This window comes from Lissotriton vulgaris, chromosome 6 (assembly GCF_964263255.1).
Source record: "Lissotriton vulgaris chromosome 6, aLisVul1.2, whole genome shotgun sequence".
Lineage (NCBI taxonomy): Eukaryota > Metazoa > Chordata > Amphibia > Caudata > Salamandridae > Lissotriton > Lissotriton vulgaris.
Window position 1 is genome coordinate 54,530,370 of NC_141694.1, and position 21,041 is coordinate 54,551,410.

Sequence of the window (21,041 nt, forward strand, 5' to 3'; positions counted from 1 at the left end):
GAGGGATCACCAGAGTATCTTTCTGGACTAGCCAGAGGAATAGGAGGTGGAACAGTGACCTGGATTTGCGAGGGAGAGGCATCAAAAGGGTTCCTACTTAATCTATCCACCTTTTCCTTTAAGGCAGTGGCTTCTGCCTTGGAGGCAACCAGCTCTTGTTGCACCAGTACCAAGGCCTAAAGCACATCCTCCAAGGTAGCCATATGACCCCCACCCGGATCGGGTGTAGCTAAATTCGTGGGCGTGTAATTCTGTCAGGTACGCTCCACAGGATCCGGATGATGATCATACAGCCCACCTCCAAACGTCACAAACCCTCTGAGTATAAGTCAACAGAGGATTTGAGCCATTAGGCGAGGGGTAAATACAAAATAATAAACAGGGAAGGTAAGGGAGGGGTCTGCAGGGGAAGGGAATATCTGAAACGACAAAAGGCACAGAGATAAGAATACTGTTCCTTTCTAAGATCTGACCACTCATATAGTAGACATATATAAACTGTATACCTGTGGATATAAAACAGGAGTTCTGGAAAAGTATTTCTGTTATCCCTCTTTAGGTACTCTCGTCCTATATGAGATATAAATACAGTGAGACCAATAATCACATGCGCCACAGTAACAATGAACCTAGTACGCTATGTCTCTCATACCTTCTACAAGAAGCTGCAATATCTAAACAAGGGGGTTCCTGGGATAGTATCCCACTATTCTCATTCAAAAAGAGGACTGATGAGAACCAAAGAGCGGCAGCACAGAAAATAGAAACGCAGAACACGGCAATGAGTGGGAAGCAAGAACCACAGCATTCCGCTCTGCCAGATCCTGTTGAATACCAAGCAGTCAGTTTTCCACAGATAGAATCAAAAGGAATCCAAAAGAAATAATGACAGTTGTTAGATAGTATTATCCACTGATAAATACTATTGGAACACAACCCTTCAGTTAGTTAATTACTGTCCTCACGGAAACACATAGCTGAGACCGCCACTGTGCTCCGTTTTAACTTAAATCCAGAAATGATCATAAACGAAGAAAAAACAAGCAGCTTGTACTGGTGACACGTAGCGTCTAACACCACCGTGCACCCCTTAAGCCTCAGCAGGCTAGACTGACAATAGTGATATCACAGAACACCCAGTCCAGGTCAATACGGTAACGTGTGGCTGGGAACCACTACGCTCCGCCATAGGCAGTAAAACAATCCACAAACAATAACGCGAGCAGTTCCTTCACTGCACGCGACGAGCAAGACGGCAACGCGTAGCAACCGCCACCGCGCTCCGCTCAATGACGGGGAATCAGAACAGGATACCGCTCCTACCTTTAGCAAAGTTCATCCACGCAGTAGAATCCTCAATGACCAAACGAAAGAGCAAGAGAAGGCTTCCCTCTCGCGTAGCACCCAAAACGCCGGAATTACACGCAACAGGAAGTGTGTCTTTCTTCCTGAAATAGCCTCAGCCGAGCCTTCTGGGAAATGTAGTTTCTAGGCGATGTACCAGGATTTCAATGCAGGCGCCTAGTTAGATCCTGACACCCTCCCACCCCCAGAACCCCCGCACCTGCGATAATGAAAGGCTAGTGTAGACTCCCCCCGGAGTAAGTTCAGGCCGTCAAGGCCACCTCGCCATTCGCTGTTGCTCTGGAGGCCTCCTGGATGGCGGCCGACATGTCCGCCCGAATCGTGGGCGAGTCAGGCCGCTCCGGTGGCGGGGAGCGCCTCTCCCCAGCCTGCTGCCATCCATCTCGGGTGCTTCGCCTGCGTCGCGGCGCCGGGGTGTCTGCATCCGATGCCGTGATGCCCAATACTGCACAGACATCCTGGAGGGACCGGAGTTGGTGCAAAGTTCCGTTCCAACTGAAGATCAGGCGGAAGGGGTGCCCCCAAGAGAACTGCGTTCCATGCTCCCGGAGAAAGTCCGTAGCGATTTTAAAAGATTTTCTCTTCTGCAGTGTGACCGTAGATAAGTCCTGATAGAGGGCCACCGGGTGGTCTCTGAAGCGGAAAGGCTGCTGCCGCCGCGCCTCGCGGAGGATCCGCTCCTTCAGGGGGAAGTCCGGTAGGAAAGCCAAAATGTCCGGGGGGGGCGCCGTAGCTCTGCGAGGGCGGCCCACTCGGTGCGCCCTGTCGATGCGGACCTGAAAATCCTCCGACTCCCCCAAAATTGCACGGAAGAGGGCCTCTAGGAAGGCGGTCACGTCTTCACCCTCCTCGCCGAACGGAACGCCCCGGACCCTGATGTTGTTTCGCCTGGACCGGTTTTCGAGGTCTTCGGCGTGGGCCTGCAGCTCAATCTGCTGCTCCCGCAGTCGCAGGACCTCCTGCTGCAGGTGGGTGATCTCCTCGTCCCTGGAATGACCAGCTTCCTCCACAGTGTTGACTCGCTCCCCCAGGGAGTCCACTTCTCTCCGTACCTCACGGACCTCCCCGGCCACCTCCTGCTTCAAAGTCTGAAAATCCTCCCGTAAGGAGCTGAACAGCGACTCCAGGAACGATCGCGTCACCGGTGGCTCCCCGCCTTCAGCGCCTCTAGCAGGGGCCGGGGAGTTCGGGGCGGCCTGGCTACCTCCGCTGCGTAGGGCACCGCGTCCCAACATGTCTGGCAAAGTCCGATCCCCCCTCCTTTGCCCTCTGGCATTCGACATCCTGGCGGCGCGGGAGCCACCGATGGCCGCAGCTCAGCGAGGAGGCCACTAGGGTCAGAATAACTATTCGCCAGCCAGGAAGCACCGCCACACAGAGGCTACGAGCAAGGCCGGGTGGCCGGTCCGAGGTTCCTAAAATGGCCGCCCGCTACGGTCAATGGGCCAACGCCCAAGGAATGAGGCCTACCTCCGCCGCAAGTCCAGTGGCGATAAACACAGCCGGAGGGCAGGCTCGTGGGGCGAAAGCAGCCGGGGCCAGCTCGTCTGGATGATGAAATGCTCCGGAGGCGCGACTCCACTCCGCCACGACCAGGGTTGGGCCGGAGCGGCCGCGCGAGGCGAGCGTTCTCAAGCCCCGGACTTGCGTAGTAGTCGGAGGCCGGCTCCGCTTCCGTCGCCCTCCTCCGTTCGGCTCCGCTCCGCCGGCGAAGTCCTCCTCGGCACCCACTCGAACACCACAGTGCAGGCACTTCGGCAGGCCACTCACAGTCGGCCGGTCACACCACCGAGGCCCAATGCTTGAAGGTCTCGCGGCCTCCGGGCTGCGCACAAGCCGACCAGCGGGCTCCGCCCCAGGCTATCTCGATCGGAATCGCACCTCCGGCGGGGCACCCAAGGCTCAACGACCGCTCCACACCACCACGGGGGTCACCAGGCTCAGTCACCGCCCGATCCGGGGGGGAATCAGCGGCTGCGAGCGGTGCAGGGTTTCAGGGGTCCGGGAGCTCTCTGCAAGTGCGACCTCTCAGCCCGCCATCTTGGCCACGCCCCCCCAAAGCCTGACTTTTTAGCGAGTATGATGGAAGGTGGGGCTGCGGTGGCTTCTGTGGCCCAGGTAACAGACGCTTCAGCAGGCACTTGAGGTGTGGACTTGGCTTCTGTGGCCCAGGTAACGGACGCTTCAGCTAACAGGGCTAGTAGCTGGCGTCGGAGGGGATGGTTCTCAACAGGTAATGACTGATTCTTCTATGTCCTGGTTCCGAAAGGAGTCCTGAATCAGGAACTGGACGATTGTTTGGTTGGTGCCATGTTCCCCTGCCCTTGAGGCCTATACCACGAACTGTTGTATGTTTCTTTCTTTTGTACTGTTGTGCTTTGGCTTTTGGAGGTCTGGGGGGGGGAGGGGGGTTTGTGTTTGGGGCTCCGCATCAGTCCTCGGGGAGGGTTGGGGGTAGGTAGGGGAGGTGGGGGGTTTCTGAGATGTTCTCCGCTTGTACAGTCACAGATGTCCCGTCTAATGATTTCTTCCCCTTGCAGCGAGTATGGGTGAAGATCTGAAAATTGTTAGCTTGAATGTTCGGGGTCTCAACAGCCCGGTTAAGTGCACAGCCATTTTATCGCTGTTAGAAGGTGCGGAAGGGGATGTGTGCCTGTTGCAAGAGACTCACCTCCTCTCCAAGGATACTAGGAGGATGAGAGACAAGTGTTTTCCAGTGCAGTTGTGGTCCTCATGCGCAGCGAAAAAACAGGGGGTGGCTATCCTGGTCAGCGCCAAAGCTCACTGTAAGGTCCTGTCCCACGTAGTTGACATCAAGGGACATTTATTGGCAGTTAGGATCCAATAGGGGAACACACATTTCACAATGGGCACCCTGTATGCTCCAAATGTCCACTAGGAACCCTTTTTGAAGACAGCGCTTGCGGAGGTGTTGGCTTCCCCGGATGCGTGTGTGTTGGTGGCGGGAGATCTGAATGTCGTAATGGATCCGGTGTTAGATAGGTCAGCTGCGCGTTCGCATCAGGCGGGGGCCATCTCCCAGGGGGGGAAGCAGTGGTTGCAAGAGGGTGGGCTACATGACGTGTGGCGTACTCAACATCCCCTGGAACGCGATTTCACTTATTATTCCGCAGCTCATAAAACTTATGCGCGCTTAGATCATTTCCTCGCCACGACATCTCTCATGCCCCATTTATCTGCCGCAGAGATCTCCCCGCGCTCTCTATCCGACCATGCCCTTATCTCTGTACAGATTGTCTGTCATGACCAGCAGCCACTGCTATCGGGGTGGCGACTTCGGGATTCCCTACTCAATTCGGAATCGGTAATTACCCGCCTGAGAGCCACGATCACTCAATATTTTGTGGATAACGACAGGGAAGGCATGTCGCAGGGGTCGTGTGGGAGGCCCTCAAATTGATGGCTCGGGGGGAGTTTATTGCTGTGTCTGCGTCGCTCGCGCGGATCCTTAAGGAGAAGTGTGAAGAGTTAGAGAGGGAGGTAGTTGGCTTAGAGGCGATCCATAAGCGGACCGGGGCGCCTCCCATCTGGGGAGAGTTGGAAACTAAACGACGCATGCTTAAACATCTTGACCTGGACCGTGCGGAATACGCCCTCTTGCGCTTGCGCCATAAGTTTTCCCTCAGTGGGGACAAAGGGGGCCGGATGTTGGCACATAGGCTGAGGGCCCGAACGCAGCAAGCCGCCGTTCAGGCCATTAGGGACGCAGATGCGGTGGAGCAGACTGCCGATTCCCTTATCGCAGACTCTTTCTGGCGGTTTTACCATACCCTGTATTGCCGGGAATCCACAGAGCCGAATCGTGTGCAGGCGTACTTGGCTTCATGTGGAGAAACGCCCTTCTCACAGACCTCGGCAGCTACGCTCGACGCGGACATACGTATTGAAGAAGTCATTACTGCGATCTCGCTGTTGAAACTGGCCAAATCCCCGGGGCCGGACGGCTTCTCGGCCATTTTTTATAAAAAGTTTTGTATGGAACTAGCGCCCTTTTTAACCCTCCTTTTTAATTCCTTCCTGGCAACGGGAGAGGTGACCCCTTCTATGTCGGAAGCTGTGATCACAGTCATCCCCAAGGCAGGGAAAGACCCCCGGGAGTGTGGATCGTATCGCCCAATTTCCCTACTCAACATCGATGCAAAGCTTTTTGCTAGCATTCTGGCTGCCCGTCTTAGCCCATTCATGGACGGCATCATAGAACCGGATCAAGTTGGCTTCACACCGACACGCGACAGGGAGGGGAGAACACGAAAAGGCTTTTGCACCACATGGACTCAGTACACCGCTCTCGCAAACAGGCCCTTTTCTTATCAATAGACGCGGAGAAGGCCTTCGACCGTGTCGACTGGACGTACTTGTTCGCGGTCTTAAAAGCTTTCGGAATGGGGGATAACTTCGTAAAATGGGTGCGCTGCCGCTACGCAGCACCGAAGGCGGCGGTCCGGGTGAACGGCTGTAGATCTGCCACTTTCCCCATCACTCGCGGGACGAGGCAGGGGTGTCCTCTATCGCCGTTGCTCTTTGCGCTCTATATGGAGCCCTTCGCTCAGAGAGTGTGGTCCAACGGAGGCATTGAGGGGATTCAGTTTGGCGCCGACGATCACAAAATAAGCCTCTACGCCGATGACATAATCCTCTCACTTGTGCGTCCTCACACCTCCTTGCGGCACTTGTCGATGGAATTGCGCCAATTCGGTGGTGTTGCCGGCTTTAAGCTTAACTTTTCCAAATCCCAGATCCTCAACGTGTCGATCCCGGCTTCTGACGTGCAAGACCTTCAAAAGGATTTTGCCTTCCAGTGGGTTCACTCTGACATTCCTTATCTGGGGATCCGCCTTGCCGCCACTATAGCACGGACAGTCTCTCTTAACTACAAGATCTTAGTTGAGCAAACAACCAAATCGCTGTCTGACTGGTCCCGGTTGCAGCTCGCCTGGTTTGGTCGACTGGCTGCCGTCAAAATGACGATCCTTCCGCGCATTCTATACCTTTTCCAAATGTTGCCTTTGGACCCCCCGCCGGGTACCATTCAGAAGCTTCAGGGGCTGCTTACCGAATTTCTATGGAATGGCAAACGTCCACGGCTTGCCTCCTCGTTGATTACGGCCCCTCGGGCCAGCGGCGGCCTGGGCTTTCCATTACCGTCTGCGTATTATCAGGCGGCTTGTCAGCGCTTTATTCTCGAGTGGAACAGGCCACACTCCAGCAAGCACTGGTTATTTATGGATCAGGCGGTGGCGGGCTGCACTATTTGGCGCGAGTTATGGCTTCCTCGAAAACATAGAACCTGGGGTCAATATTCATCCCCCGTGACATCGCCGACCATGAAGGCGTGGGATCAATTGGCACAGCGTAGGGGCTGGACCACTTTCCCCTCACCCATGACGCCCATTGTCGATAACCCAGACTATCCGCCTGGCTGCTCGTCCCCGGTCTTCCAGCGATGGCGGGAGAAGGGCTGCAAGAGGGTGGGCCACCTCTTTGACCTGGATGGCTTGATCTCGTTTTCCTCGCTCTGCCGGGATCACTTCTCCCTCTCCGAGGCCGATGCCTTTCCCTATTCGCAGATAGCACATTGGGTCACGCAACTCCCTAATATCGCTGATATGTCCCGCCCCCTGGGTGGTATGCAAAAAGGATGACCGCAAACTTATATCTGACCTATATGCCCTGATCGGTGCACGGCCTAAAGCGCAGCAAACTAAAGTGCAGGTTCGCTGGGAGACGGAGCTGGGCAGCCCGCTGTCGCATAAGGAGTGGGAAAAGGTGTTCTATCGCGCGCAGCATACCGCGTCCAATGTGGCAGGCGCTGAGTCGGCCTACAAGGCGGTGTCGTACTGGTACCATACCCCAGCGCGGATTAAGGCTTGGGATCTGAAATGCTCAGGTCTATGCTGGCGGGGTTGTGGTGCTCCGGGAACCTTGATGCACCTGCTCTGGGACTGCCCGAAACTAGAGCGTTACTGGAAGGCTGTCCTTGATGATATCGATGAGGCCTTTCACATTGCATTTCCCAGGGCTCCTGAATATGTGCTGCTAGGGCTCCCACATCCAAAAGCGTTCCTTTTGCGCTCCATGAGGGGTAAACAGATAGCTCTGGCCTTGCTAGCAGCACGCTTAGTTATCCTTACGCTATGGAGATCCACTGTTTCCCCTGACCCGAGAGACTGGATTAGGCGGCTGTGGCATTTGTTGGCAATGAAGAGACTCTTGTTGTGTGTGGAAGGCAAGGGAGAGGTTTATGCAGAGTTGTGGGAACCATTTATCCATCTTCTATCCCGTGACTTGCGCGAGGTAACGAGCCCCAAGTACCTACAGATTCTGCAACTTATTCCGGTGGTCCCTCAGGGTGCAGTCAAATAGGTTTGGAGGGTCTGGAATGTGCTGGAAGGCGGGTGGGACTTAGTGTGCATAAGGGGAGTTGATGAGACTGATGCGGAGGAGGGAGGCGGGAGGGGGGTGGTGGGGGGTGTGGGGTGGTGGGACTGGGGATTCTATTTTGTTTTGATGTTTCTGTTCTTTATTGTAAATGCAGTGACAGCTAAAGGTCGTGGCTGTTCCTCCTGGCATTGCGTGTGTCCTCTCCGGGTCGCCCTCCGGGGTGTAGACCCAAAGGCTGTGTTTAATATTGCTGGATCGTGCTCTGCCGGCCGGTGGATGTAGTCAGACGAGCTGTGTTATGTGTTGCTATACTGCTCAATAAAAATGATTGATTCTAAAAACATGTTGTAGAATATGCCCATGTAGTATAGTGATAGTACTCATAGTATGGTTAGGACTGACAGTAGCTATCCCTTATCTAATGAGTAGAGACATAAAGAATAACACTGACATGCATGAGAAAGTAGATGCTCCTGAGAAGATAGATGCACATGAAAGAGCACTCAGCATTAAATCACCGAAGGTAGAATTAGAAGCATCAGATGAGGAAAGATTACACTATAATAGATTTAGAAATCGGACACACCTGAATGTATTTGCTAATCTATTAGTACACTATGTAGAAGCTATGGAAATAAGTGATTGCTATGTCTGTATGAAATTACCGACATCTGTAGCAGAGGGTGTGACATATCATCATCTGCCCCTGAAATATGGTATTTCATGTAGTATTTTAGCTAGTTTGTTTTATAAGAAAGGACCTTTGCAGTATCATTATTCTAACTCAGATGAAATATTTTCTGAACTTCCTATACGTAGTAACCTAAATCCTGTACATACTAAAAGTGATGTAACACGTTATATGGGTGAATATTTCCTAACAATAGGTACAATAGGTATAGCTGAAGCACACAAGAACAATTTAAGATGCATTTTACATGAAAAAGAGAAAATATGTTTGAATTTAGTTGAGAAAAGGAGACAGGATTTCCAGAGAAAAGCCACTGATCAAAAACGAAAGATTTCCAAATGGGCTGAAAATACAGGGTTTGCCTCAAATGGCAAGACTCAAGCTGCTATGTTGCTGGATTTCGAAAAGAAAGGGAAACTCTGTCTCCACAGAGAGGGAACGAGTTATTATAACAATATATTCATTGGTTCCAGTGAATGTGAACACAATTATAAGGTAATTGGGAGTTGGGGATTCAAAGATGGAACTGAACCTGTGTTTCCTGGAACTTATTATATTTGCGGAAGCAAAGCATATTTTAAATTGCCTGACCATTGGTATGGGAGTTGCTATTTTGGAATAGTATTCCCAAAGATATATCATGTAAATAAAAACACTGGAAGCAATGAAGAAATTAATGGACTAATACGTAGTAAAGGAGCTAGTTTTTCTGAAATTGTAGGTGATATATTTAGTGCATTGATACCTTCAGTGGGAGTGGTTCTGAATACTCAAAGAATCTGCAAATTGTCAACAGTGGTGAATCGCTTATCGACTGACACTGCTGGAGGATTTTTGATGATCAATACCGAATTGGTTGCGATCAGATCAATGGTTTTACAGAATCGACTTGCTCTTGATACCCTATTAGCAAACTTGTTGCACTTACATACCAGATAAAAGTATTGAAATCAAAGGATATGTAAAGAACATTACACATTTGGAAAAAGAACTCAAACCACTGGAGGTTGACAGTGCATGGAAGAGACTTACATATGGTCTCTCCTCTATAGGTAGTTGGTTTTCTAATGTAGGCAAAAGTTTTGTGGGTAAAATACTGATGCCAATGGTAGGAATAGCCCTACTGACTTTAGGGATAATGATTTGTTGCGAATGTCGTAAGCACAAAAAGACATACAGTAAATAAAAAAGGGAAAAAGAGAAATATTGATGAACTTGAGTTAGAAGAACTAAATGGAAATATATAACAGAAAGTGAAAAATGTTCACATGAATATTGAAAATAAACAAAACTGAAAGTTTGAAGAAATTGAGTTGGGAGAAATGTGAAAGTTGGCATCTGTTTCATTAATTAGTGATGATATAAAATATCATCAAAGAGGGGATTGATGGAGAAAGGTTGCGCACGTAAAGCGACTTGCTTGTACTCAACCCTCTCTAAATAACTCAAAATGTACTAACATGTTTTGCCTTATTAATATTGCAATACACAACATTTTTAGTATCTTGGGGAAGCTCGCCTATGTGTTTTCACTAATCATAATTCGCTTGCACTAAAATGGCCACTGGTACGCAGGGTTTTCAATTGCGCATGCGTCTGTCACACTCATGTGACATGATGTACTCTTTGCTTTGGTGGGAAACTTTTGCTTCTGCGCACTAGAACTAAGATGGCCACTCTGTGTCCTAACGTGCAAGAAACTTGTACCGCTGCTTTTGTTTGTTCTGCCTAATACTTAAATAAATTGTTAAAATAACGTAATGGGAGTAGAGTTGAGATAAGTGGTATACAGTGCATTCATTTATTCTTTGTTCTAAAACTGTTTCTTTTCTACTTTGCTATTTAGCTCGTGTTTGGGCCTGAGATGTATCTGTAACTCCTTTTTGAAACCCACACCGCACATGCGCACCAGAAACCAGAAAAGCTCAAGTCATGGCATTGAATGAATGCCAAGGACACTCTCAACAGAGATGCACTTGGGAAGCTCACCTTTCGACCTCACTAGAGGAGGCCCTACTCTACTAATGTTACAACAATGTATTTACTATTAGAACATTCATTGATGGGTGGAATAAAAGTGCATGGGAAAATAAAATGATGGGCTGGAACGCTAATTTAAATATTCCAAAAGAAAAGTTTCAATTTGGTATGGTGTGATGACCTCTCCTCATCCTTTGTCCAATCAAAATTGGCGATCCTTACACTTGCAACATTGGGGGGTGGTACACTGCCCTGGAAAATAGTATAACTAGAGTAGTCTTAGCTAGTTAATTTGTCCAACTTGTCTGAATAGCTGACCTGTCACTGACCAAACGCACTCAATAGGCGATTGAGAGCAGAGATGCTGGTGGAGCACTCTGTCAGAAGGTTCGATAACCCAATCGGGGTTCTGGGAAGGAGATTCGATAACCTAATCGGGGTTTGGCTGTATTCTGCGGAGAAGGGGTGACGCAGGCGTTGCACTTTAGCTGTGGGTGCCGGTCTTAGCCTGAGGTGGTTCTGTCCTGATCCAATTTGGTTTGCACCTGTCCCGAATTCTGGTCTACACTTGTTCTATCCTGCTGGCACCTGCAATCTTGGGGTTCTGTCCTTTAACTCAGCCCGTGGCCAGGGTTGGTCTTCACACCATTCTAGGTAATTATAAATAAGTGTGGGTATGTCATTGTATTGTTTCCTTTCCTTTTCCCTTCCTATCGTCAAATGCTTAATGAAGGATTATTAAAATCTTTGCATAGTCTTATTTAAATTGCTATCTTCCTAATGAAAATATTTTCGGTTTCAAATGCCTGGATTATGACATTTACGAGTTTCATAGATAAAAAATGTAAATCTTTCCTGAGTTTGTGGTTATTATAGGAATGCAAATGTTTATTTATTGTCTATTATGCTAACACCCTCGATCCCTTAGGACTTGAGGTACCGGTGACTAGGATTGGTAAGTCAATGGTATAGGTCCTGAATGGTTAAACAAAATTGATTAAGCGTAGGTTTACCTGTTCAAAGTGTGTATGTTGATTTATGGGCCCACGTGAGTATGGTACAAGGCAGGTGAGCCCGCACTCTATCACCTCCCAAGAGCTCTGACTCCAGTCTCTAGCCTGCTCTTTCAATCTCCAAACCCCCAAATACAACTGCCTGAGAGATTTCTGGGTAGGAGGGGAAACCTGAAATGGGACGGATTCAAAAGAAACAGACACAGTAAAGCAATGTCTAGACTGTGAAGAAGAGGGAACTATGGTTGCCTGAATCTAAATCGGAACCACCAACAGAAATTCCACACTCTCCTTTCTGATGCTGGCCAAAACCCTGCTAAGTAGGGCAAAGGGGGAGAAAGCAAAGCGAAGACCCTGAGGTCAAAGAAAACTCATCGTGTCTACCCTCCAAGCCTCTAATCATGGCAGAAGAGCATCCTGAGGGGAAAGAAAGAGGTAACGCCTGTGTTCTAAACCTTACCATAATCTCCTGGAACACTCAAGAAGACAGACACATTGTCACCAAGGAAAGGAGTTGGCAACTCAGCCCGTCGACACGCCCATTCTCCCTCTTCAGAAGATGAATTGCAGTCAGACCCAGCAGGTTGTCTTCCCTACATGCCTCTTTCTGATCCGTGAGAGTACCAGCAAAGGAGAACGAATCTCCCCCTCCACTTTTCCCCCAATGATTCAGATAGGCCTGACCCACCTGGTTCTCCATCCTGATTTGGACAAAATTGCTCTTGCCAGATTCGTAGGTTGAAGCCACCAATGGAGTTTCTGAGTGATCTGATCCAAAACAGGAACCAAGATGTCATGGTTCTGAGATTCGGGGCTCCAGTAGGAGATAAGATGGTAGACAAGCTGGAGGAGATGCCTGTGTATCTAAGGAAAAAGATAAAGGGAGGCAGACATGTCCTCTTGAACCCTGAACCAGTCCCTTGCTGGGGCTGCCGAGCATAAAGGAGAGCATGCAGCCAAGACAGAAGAGTTGCTGATGTAGAGGAAGAAGACTTACCCCATCCACGTGTTGAATAGTGCCCCTACGAACTGAAGTTCCTGAGGAGGGAGGAGATGAGATGTTTGTTGAGATAGGAGAACAACAATAAACCAAAAAATGCAAGAGTCCCACCAGAGGAGACAGGGTTTTAGTGAATAGCCTAGGCACGGAGGCAAGACCAAAAGGGAGAACACAGAATTGGAAGTGCTGTCCTAGAGAAAAGAACCTCATAAACCTCTATGAAAGTGGATGAACCGAAATACGAAAATAAACATCCGACAAGACTAATGAAGCAAGAACTGACCCAGGAGAAATAAGAGGCAACATCCACTGCAAACTCACCATTCTGAATTTCTGGTAGGGAGCATAAAGATTGACATGTTTTAAATCCATAACAGGACTATATTCTCCTATTAGTTTATGGACCAGAAACATCAGAGAATGACAGCACAGACCGATATCCGTCTCAGGAGCTAGAATGATGGCCCCTTTCTGGAGAAGATTGAAGATCCCTTTCTGGAGCCCTTGTAACTTCTGGCGATTGGGAGGAGTTGGCTTGGTTATGTAACCATAGGGAGGACAGGAAGAAAAGTTGATTGAATAGCCATCTTTGACCAACTGGAGAACCCAAGCGTCAGAGACATCCTTTTCCCAAACGGAGATAGTTTCTGATCCGACCCCCCACTATCAGATAGTCGTGGTTTGGGAGAGTTTGTGGAGGAAGAGATATTTACAGGCTATTGCCAGGACTTGTCATTGGAGGGAGTGCCACAGTCTTGACCTCTCCCATGAAATGGCTGATCCTCTCCCTTTCCAGTCAAGGAAGAATTCCCAAAAGCGCGTTTGAACAGAAATCTCCTACCTTTGGACCTAGATGTCAGAGGAATGAGAAGCGTATGGTCCTCCACCTACTTTTTCAACAGCTTCACTAGCTCAGACCCAAAAAAGTTTTACTCCATTGAAAGGAAGATGAGTTAGAAGCGCCTTTTGGGAATTATCTGCTTTCCAAGACCAAATCCACATGCGGCGTCGGGTTGAGCTAATAGAACCAGAAATTGTTGCTACTTATGGGTGATTCATCACTCAAACACAGAAAAAAAACAGGATGTGATACGGGTTCCTCTCACCTTTATGGATCATGTAACAGGAACATCCTGTAGACTACATATTTGGGGGGGGGCTCTTTTATTTTACTTATAAGGTGCCTTCTGTAACCTGAACATGGTGTGCTCACTGGTGAGGAGTGTGAGGAGGAATACGGGGGTGGAAGGTAAGAATACGTGTCCGGCTTAACCCCAAATTTGTGGACAGGCAGTATTATTTTAGTCATAAGTAAAACCTGACTACCAGCCAAAGCAGTTTGAGTTTACCCAAGCAGCTAGAAATCACAACAGCACAGCACCAAAAATTGAGCTGCCTTAATTTGGTCCCTACTCAAGAGGTCAGTGATGAAACATAAAACACCATCAGAAGTGCAGACAAGAAGCGTCCTTAATGATAGCCTAAGCAGAGAGGTCAACTCTTCAATGAGCAGTAAGCATACACTGTCTCTCTACATATCTGAGCAGGTTGATGCACACTAGTGGCAGTAGGAGAGTGATTGTGATGCTCCGAGTGCTTCCAATATACCAACTTTATCAAACACTAGATTTGTAAAATCCTACAGGTGAGTGCAGTATGTGCTACGTAGAAATCTCACTGCTCAAACTAGTCTTGGGTTCTAAGTGATGACTTCAGTGCTCATTAGTGATACCGCACATATTTAATACTTATACGGTAATCTACAATATTTATCGGCTATGGTATTACTATTAGTTTTCTGCTCAGAATGAACAATATCTGATTTCTGTAAACTCGTTACTGGCAATTTTCTATCTATTTTTATAGTTTTTCCTATTCAGAATTCAACAGATAGGGGCATATTTATTTTAAAAAATCACAAAGAGCAGCAAGTCACCTTGTTGCTCAGCATGATAGGGAAAGGGCAGGAGTGTGCCGTATAAAACATTTTATGGAGCATTCCTGTCTTTCCTGCGCTGGTGCACAATGTGCTGCCTAGAGCCAAAGCAAGCACCCTTGCACCATGGTGTAAGAGTGCCTGCATTGTAAGGGACACCTTCCTGTACAAAAGCAATACTGAGAGGTGTTTTCCTTTTTCTATGTGTGCTGCATTTTCTCTGGGAATGTGCCAAAATCCATGGGTGGATGCATGGGAACACCCACGCTCCACCCATGAAACGCCTCCCTCGGGCAGAGTAACATAACGCAGAGATAATTTATCAAGCCACGCATGGCAACACATGGTGGCCTTGCCTGGCTTGATAAATCTAACTTAAGAGTTGCGTCACTCTTGCACCCTATTGCATGGCGCAAGGGCAACGCAAGTCTTTGATAAATTTGTCCCTTAGTGTTTTTCCTGGTGAAGTGCTAATGGGAAACATTTCAGGTATTTGGTAATTCTGCAAATCCAGGAATCCGTATTGAGATTACCCCAGCAACCAGAATGTTGCAATAGGTGTGCATGACATTCAGAAAAGATCCACTTTTTAGGCTCTCCGCCACTATATCCGGCATTTACATAAGCTGTTCCTAATATAGCAGGTCTAGGTTTGGGACTGCAGGATTCTTTGGGGTGTCCCCAAAAATATGGAGTCATCGAGCCAAGCTGAATTACAATAACGTAATACATATTTGTAAAGTACATCTTCACACTAAAGAGTTTCTAGGCACCATTTCTGTCATGTTCATTTCACCGAAATCAATGATGCTCATTTTATCTGCCGCACAATGATGAAAGTCTGCTTAGATTTGACCCTGTGACCATGTGAGCCATCAAAAATCCTTGCATTATATACATTACTCCACTGAGCCATCAGACCCGCTTTCTATTGCTATGCCCTAGTTTGGATGACCGAATCAATTGTTCAAAGTGATAGCAAGTCTTCAATAACCCCAGCACAATGGTACCCGTGTACACCAGTCGCCACACATATAAAACTAGAATCTACTGAATGCTTGAAAGATGATCAGAAAAAATCAAAATGAAGCATTAAATGCAATATTTTGTGTTGAAGTAACCAGGATTATATTCCTTGCCTGCTCGTTCTGCATACCCTGGCACTGACCCCATAGAAGACCTAGAGTGCCAGTGGTCTGAGCGCTCACCGCACCACCCAGATCCAGAAGGAGCGTGCAGCGTACCACATAGACCGCCGTTGTGAGGAGGGACCCCGAAACATATATGGACCAGGGGTCCAGCTGGGCAGTTGCAGGAAAATGCCTCTTGTAGAATGTTGTATCCTCGTAGATTTAACAGAAGGTCACCCTTGTGACCCTTGGAGTTAATTTCTGATGGAGTAGGTCTAGTCCTTTCAGGGCTCCTCTCAGGTCCCACACAGCAGGTCCGGTCCTCGTCTGTTCTTTCTCAAGTCCAGGAGTGTTTTTTTATAGTGAGTTCCTTGGAGATGCTACGTTTATGCCTGGCACAAGTTAGTGGATGTTAATGATTCCTGGGCACACACTAACTAACGGAGTAAAAGTTCCCAAGGGTGAACACTACCCACTTTGGGAATTTTCAAGATGGTGAATGTCTTCGGACACAATGAACATGGGCTATGGGGACGAAGTGTTTGTGTTGGGAGGGTAGTATGGTAATCCTACTGTCCCTCACCATCTGACACCAAAATTCTATTTGAAGCAGCCAAAGTGCCCCCAATAAACCCAGAGACAGAAGTCTGATAGAACAAACCATGGTTTTCCAGCACCCTTACAGTGGATACACAGGAGTTGTTTGAAGCATTGATTCCCTTCCTTTCAACTGAGCAACCAGTGCTATAGAAGGTAATCCAGCAGGTCTTTCAAGCAGGCTTTGACACTCAAAAGCATTTGACACTGTAATGTCAAAAAGGATGCTCATAGCCCCTCCTACATAATCTGTCAGGTTCAGAGGAGTCATAGCTGCTCATTCAGGTCAGGTCAAGTTAACTTTCGAAAAGCTATTTTCCCGTAGTATATATTAAAAATCCAACATCATCTCTGAATTAGATTTTTAATAACTATTACAAATAGTTGTTTAGTTATTTTCTTAGCTAGCGCCATTCCCAGGATATAGTATTAGGATTTTGAATCTATACTCTGGCTGTCTACATAGGACAACTAGGCCTGCAACAGTGGCAAACAACTGTAGAGTGCCAGTCACCATAAGGACCTGTTAATATTAAATTTCTACTTTTAAATACCCTGCACCCTGCTTTGTGGGCGGAAAGGAAGAGGTGATTTATTTAAAAGAGAGGTGTTGACCTTTCAATAGTGTTTATTTAGAAATTGGTGTTTTTACACTGCTTCAGTCTTCACAGGGTAGGCAGGAAGCCATGTTTTTATTACCACTGTAGTGGATGGCATAATAGGTGCTACAGTCCTCTAGTGACAAGCAACTTTCAGATTGTGGGTACATTTTGTATCATATACTAGGGACTGATATGTAGGTTAAATATATCAATTAGCAATATGCCAGATCAACAATTTTAATGGGGGAGCACAGGCACGTTACCACTGGTTAGCATGGTTAAAGTGAACAGATTTCTAAACCCAGCAAAAATATAGGGTCCAGCGAAATGCTAAAAATATGGGGTAACTACATAGAAAAGGTGTGTTGTTACCTATAGGATGGATCACAGAATCAAATTTCCTGGCACAGTATCCTCAGCTATTTCTTAGCTCCCAAGACGTCGATTGGACTAAACCACAACACCTTAAAAAATGGGGCAGATCGCTACAACTCACCTCTTGGAACATTTTAACTGGGCTAGCGAGTGCAACATTACATTCCCCCCAACATTACAGGACCCCGCCTAGCAGACCCGGCAGCAAGAAGGCCCCATGGTTCACCGACGAACTCAAGAGCTCCAAGAAGAACTGCCGAGCCCTCGAGAAAGTCTGGAAAAGGGAACCGACACCGGACAACAGGACCTCCTACAAACTTGCCACCCGGAAACACCACCAGCTGATCCGCGCCGCCAAGAGAACAGCATACAAGGACCGGTTGGACAACAACACACACAACAGCAAGGAACTCTTCAACATCGTGAAAGAGCTCTCCAACCCCAGCGCAGGAAACAACGACATCACCCCATCGCAAGACCTCTGCAATTCCCTCGCCTCATACTTCCACAACAAGATCACGGACATACACAGCAGTTTCAACAACCAACCAACGCACACCACGACCGACCAGCCACCCCCCCCCACCACCACCCTCCACGCCTGGACCCCGATCAGCACCGAAGACACCATCCGCACGATGAACTCCATCCACTCCGGATCACCGACCGACCCCTGCCCTCACCACGTCTTCAACAAGGCCGACACTGTCATCGCACCCCACCTGCGAGAAATCATCAACACATCCTTCGACACCGCCATCTTCCCCGAAAGCTGGAAACACGCCGAACTCAGCGCTCTACTCAAGAAACCAACAGCGGACCCCACCGACCTCAAGAATTACCGCCCCATCTCGCTTCTCCCGTTTCCAGCCAAAGTCATCGAGAAGACCGTCAACAAGCAGATGACCGCCTTCCTCGAGACAAACGGATCCCTCGACCCCTCACAGTCCGGCTTCCAAGCCAAACACAGCACCGAGACCGCCCTCATCGCCGCCACCGATGACATCCGAGCCCTGATGGACAAGGGAGAAACAGCGGCCCTCATCCTCCTAGACCTCTCCGCGGCATTCGACACGGTCTGCCACCGCACCCTAATACAGCGCCTCAGCAACATCGGAATCCAGGACAAGGCGCTGGAATGGATCATCTCCTTCCTCGACGGAAGAACACAGCGAGTCCGCCTACCACCGTACAAGTCAGAGGCCTCCGAAGTCATCTGCGGCGTCCCCCAAGGATCATCCCTGAGCCCAACCCTCTTCAACGTCTACATGAGCCCCCTCGCGGCCATCGTACGCAAACACCACCTCAGCATCATCTCCTACGCCGACGACACCCAGCTGATCCTCTCCCTGACCAACGACCCCGCCGCCGCCAGAGCCAACCTGCACGAAGGGATGAGAGAGGTAGCCGAGTGGATGACGACCAGCCGCCTGAAACTGAACTCGGACAAGACGGAGGTCCTCATCCTGGGCTCCTCACCCTCCGCCTGGGACGACTCCTGGTGGCCTCCCGCCCTGGGCACCGCACCCAAACCGACAGACCATGCACGAAACCTGGGCTTCATCCTGGACTCCTCCCTCTCCATGACCAGGCAAGTCAACGGCGTCTCCTCGGCGTGCTTCAACATCCTACGCATGCTACGAAAGATCTTCTGGTGGATCCCCACAGAGACCAGGAAGACCGTCACCCAGGCCCTTGTCACCAGCCGACTGGACTACGGCAACGCCCTCTACGCCGGGACCACCGCCAAGCTCCAGAAGAGACTCCAGCGGATCCAAAACGCCTCAGCCAGACTCATCCTCGACATCCCACGATCCAGCCACATATCCGGACATCTGAGAGACCTTCACTGGCTCCCCATCAACAAGAGAATCACCTTCCGCCTCCTCACCCACGCACACAAAGCCCTACACGACCAAGGCCCGAGCTACCTCAACAGTCGAGTCAACTTCTACGCTCCCAAACGCCACCTCCGATCAGCCAACCACGCCCTCGCCGCCGTCCCCCGCATCCGAAGAGCGACTACAGGAGGAAGGTCCTTCTCCTACCTGGCCGCCAAGACCTGGAACTCCCTCCCGTCCGACCTACGCCTGACCCAAGACCACCTCTCCTTCAGGAAGAAGCTGAAGACATGGCTGTTCGAGCAGTAGCGGCACCCCCCCCCCCCCAAGCGCCTTGAGACCCTACGGGTATGTAGCGCGCTTTACAAGTGTCACTGATTGATTGATTGATTGATTCCTCCCAAAATATCAAGACTGTAGAAAACGCACAGCTTGTGGTTAAACACAAACATAATAGGTATATGAGCCACTGTTCAATGTCCTAATACTTCTTAGATGGTCCCAGACTGGCCCTTTGTAAGTACAAGGGTCCAAAGTCCTATCGTCCGAGGCTTCATCACTTCCCCAGCTAACAGCAGAACTTGTTTGATCATGGGCTGCCAGGAGGTTTGGAACTGGAGCGGCTTCATTAGATTCAGTAGTCACTCCACTGAAGTGGGTAGTACACTAGTTCCTTCAACCTCATTGTTGCGCATACATACCACTTTTGCTCTCCTGCTGCCTGTTTCCTTCTTGAGAGCGGGCTCAGGGAGCATCACAAGATGTGGAACACTCCGGTCCTTAAATTGTCACGTGGCAGGTTCAACCTGCTGCCAGGATGCTGATGCTTCAGAAGCATGTTGTGGACCCTGAATATGGACTATCCCTATAATACATACATTGAATTATATATGAGTATTTATATATTACACATATTCATACTTTAATATCATAGCCGGAATATCGTGGGACAAAATATCAAAAGGTAAGTATGAATAGATTTTCTAAAATATTGTGCAGACAAAATATCATGTCAAGAAAATTGAGGACAAAAATATTGTGAAGGCACGTTTCTATAGTTAAGCAAAGTTTTACTATATGTAACTTTACATATAAGTACCTTGACGATATTTATATATTCAAGGTACGATGATGTGGAATTAGGAATTGTAAATCTATGCTTACTCTATATGCACTTACCTTTCGATATTGTGTCTATGAGTGCCATGAATGGTTGTCTGTTTAGGTACGAATGGAAGTGCTTACCCCCCTAGTGAACCACAACAGCTTCCTGTTTGATCTGGGAGTACCTCACTTCAGTGAGAGTGAGTGCCATGCTAGAAAACACCACTGGCGCCTATTTTCCACAGGGTTGCCTCTGATAGGACCGCTCCCAGCCCTGTGTACTGGCACCTAAGACCAACTCTGAGTCTTTGGCTGGGTCAAAGTAAACTAAAGTGGTCTCCGCGGACAACGCATTCTTGGTGTCTTGGAGTGCTGCCACATATTTTTCATACCAGATCCAGGGGATGTTTGCCTTTGTGAGACTGAACTGCTGCAAGGAACATCAGGTATTTATAAACATCCCACAATAGTTGACCATTCCTAAGAAACACATCACACCAGTACCAGAAGAGGGATATGGAGCTGACTTGATATCCTGTACTTTTGCAGGGTTAGGGGTCACTCCATCAGCAGAGAAGTGGTAGCCAATGCAACTGATGTGGGACTTCAGGAACTCACACTTCTCTCTTTGGAGGGTGAGGCCGCAGTCTTTGTGTCTCTGCTGTACCATTCAGAGCCAGACATGGTGTTCATTGACATTGACAGACTGGGTGTATATAGGTATGTCATTACTGACATTGATGAACCCAGTCAGCATGGAGAGGACTTCACGAAAAGTGTTCTGAAAAACATATGTGGCACATTGTTAACAAAAATAATGTGTGGACAGAATATAATGTCAGAAAATACTGAGGACCAATATATCGAGAAGGTAAGTACAAATAAGTAAGTATAGATTTACTATTCTTAACTTCACATTTATGTATCATGAATATTGAGGACAAACATATTGTGAAGGTAAGCTTCTATAGTTAAGCAACGTTTTACTATATGTAACTATACATT